We start from the raw sequence: 3084 nt of genomic DNA on the forward strand, positions 1-3084 counted from the left end.
ACAGTCACTTCGTTATCATGAAGTGATACCTTTCTTTCCGATTCAAGAGAACATATCTGAGCACTGGTATGATGATAGAAATAATTTTAGGTATCATGATAGGGCATTGTGATAGGGAAAGTCTTGAATCAGTTCTAATTTTAGTATATGTGCTGTCGAAGCAAGCATGAATCAGGTCTAATTTATAATCTACAAAGCAAATCATTCAGAAACTCTGATACTTACACGATCGCTACTAACTAATCACTGGGGACACATTTCAGCTGAAAATGGGAACTGCAATTGAGGTGCCACTTCTCATGGCCAGGAGACACTTTGTTGGGGTTTTCAAGAGTACTTTTCATCCACCCGGTTGTGTTCAGACTTTGTGACAAAAACAACTGCATTGGGCTTCAGTAAAATTAATGAAGGAAGTCACTCCATAATGTTTACCAACTACCAATCAGTACTCTCTTAGGATGTAGGAGGACCACTGGTATTCCTCACGTTTGGCTCTACTTAAGAATCACTTGAGGGCAGGGTGCCTGGAGGGCTCATTTGGCTGGGTGTCCTGCTCATGATTTTGGCTCAGGTCATGATCTCAGGGTTGTGGGATTAACCCCTGTATCAGGCTCCGTGCTCAGCCCGGAGTCTGCTTGAGATTCTCTCCCTTTCCCTTTGTCCCTCACCGTGCTCGTTTGCTCTCTCTCTCTCTCTCTCTCAAATAAATAAAATCTTTTTTTTTTAAGATTTTATTTATTTATTTGACAGAGAGAGAGGTCACAAGTAGGCAGACAGAGACAGAGAGGTGAAGCAGGTTCCCCGCTGAGCAGAGAGCCTGATGCGGGCCTCCAACCCAGGACCCTGAGATCACGAGCCGAGCCGAAGGCAGAGGCTCAACCCACTGAGCCACCCAGGCGCCATCAAATAAATAAATCTTAAAAGAAAAGAAAAGAATCACATGAGGGCATGGCCAATCATCAAAAAGTTAAATGTGCACTTTGGCAGCACATGTACGGAAATTGGGATTACACAAAGAAGATCAATTTGCCCTTGAGCAAGGATGACAACAAATTTGTGAAGCATTCCATATACTTTTTTTGTATCTGTATGAGATGATGGATGTTAATGAAACTGTTGTGATAATCACTTCACAATACAAGTAAGTCAGATCATTATGCTGTGCAACAATTATAACTCGATGAAATGGGGAAAAAATTAGACATAGAATTACCATATGATCCAGTGATCCCACTTCCGGGTATATAGCCAAAAGAACTGAAGGCAGGTACTCAAACAGATCCTTGTACACCAATAGGCATAGATAGCCTCGTTCACAGTAGCCAAAAGCTGGACAGACCAAATGTCCATTAACAAGTGAATGGGCAAACAAAATGTGGTATGTACATGCAATGCGATATTACTCAGCCTTAAAAAGGAAGGAAATGCTGACACAGGTTTACAACATGTAAAAACTTAGAAAGCATTATGTTAAGTGAAATAAATTAGTCACAACATGATAAATACTGTATGATTCCAATTATATGAGGTACCTAAAAGAAAAATTCATAGAGACTGAAAGTAGATAGAGGGTACCAGAGCTTGCAGGGGGAAAGAGAATAGGGAATTATTATTTAGTGGATACCCTCTTGTTTGGCATAGTGAAAAGGTTCTGGAAATGGATAATGCACCGTATTGTGAATGTACTTCATGCCACTAAATTGTATGCTTAAAAACGGCAAAAATAATAAAACAAAATAAATTTTGTTATATATAGTTTACCAACACACACAAAAAGAATCACCCAAGGAACCTGAAAAACATACAGATCCCTGGGCTGTAGTCCTCAGAGACTCTAATTTTAGTTGGTCTCAGAGCAATAGTAGTTTTTAATGTATCCCTCAGGGTATTCTAATGTACAGAAGGGTTGCTGAACCTTCAGGCCAGTGAGGCTCAGCTTTGATTACACGTTAGAACCATTTGGCGAGTTTTAAAATACACTGATATCGGGGCGCCTGGGTGGCTCAAGTGGGTTAAAGCCTCTACCTTCAGCTCGGGTCCTGAGACCCAGGGTCCTGGGATCGAGCCCCGCATCAGGCTCTCTGCTCGGCGGGGAGCCTGCTTCCCCCTCTCTCTCTGCCTGCCTCTCTGCCTACTTGTGATCTCTCTCTGCCAAGTAAATAAATAAAATCTTAAAAAAAAAATACACTGATATCTGATCTCACATCCATCTTATTTCACTGGCTTGGGGATCCTGCCTGGTCACTGTGATTTTTTTTCTGAATTCCCCATCTGATTGTAATATGCAAACTAAGGCGAGAACCTTTGCTCTGAGGACACCCCAGGATCTCTGCCTTTCATTCCAGCTTGGGAGAACAAGTATTTCTGCATGTCAGTGATGAAATCAGGACCAGAGTGCAGGAGGGGCTTCTGAAGAGAATTGAAGGGCCAAAGCCCACTTGATTCCTTCTCTTTCCCTCCGCAGAGTCAGAATAGTAAACATCAGAGAAGCAAAGACCAGTAGAGGGCCCAGGAGAAAAGGGTGAAGATATGTTAGACTCACTCTTAGGAGAGAGAAAGGCTCTTTATTCTTCTTACAGGCATTTAGCTCCTAACAGCTTCTAACATGGGCAGTGCTCCCCGACCTACCCCCAACCTGTCTTTGAGTTCTCCTCCCTCCCCAGGAGGGGCTCAGAGCTAATCTGCTCAACTGGGGTCCCAAAGAATCAGGGCTGAAAAGAGTATCCCAATCAAGGGGCTACATTGTTGGTGCATGAAAAACTGTCCAGCTTATCTTTTTTTATTTTATTTTATTTATTTATTTATTCGACAGACAGAGATCACAAGTAGGCAGAGAGGCAGGCAGAGAGAGAGGAATGGAAGCAGGCTCCCCGCCGAGCGGAGCGCCCAACGCGGGGCTCGATTCCAGAACCCTGAGATCATGACCCAAGCAGAAGGTAGAGGCTTTAACCCACTGAGCCACCCAGGCACACCCTGTCCAGCTTATCTTAAAAGAACATCGAGATGGTAGACATACAATGTCCTCTGAGCAATCCTAATTTACCTTCAGTCAGTCTTTTGTCACTTTTATCTTCTGTGGTATTT

At 43.0% G+C, this 3084-nt stretch overlaps 1 non-coding gene across 1 annotated transcript; it reads left to right on the forward strand.

Annotated features, from left to right (window-relative positions):
• Positions 1–973: 973 nt before the first annotated feature.
• Positions 974–1076, forward strand: LOC116882266. Its single transcript, XR_004385602.1, has one exon. It is a non-coding gene; the product is annotated as a U6 spliceosomal RNA (small nuclear RNA).
• Positions 1077–3084: the final 2008 nt, after the last annotated feature.

Source organism: Lontra canadensis, unplaced genomic scaffold (genome assembly GCF_010015895.1).
Source record: "Lontra canadensis isolate GAN:19392208 unplaced genomic scaffold, GSC_riverotter_1.0 scaffold82, whole genome shotgun sequence".
NCBI classification, from domain to species: Eukaryota; Metazoa; Chordata; class Mammalia; order Carnivora; family Mustelidae; genus Lontra; species Lontra canadensis.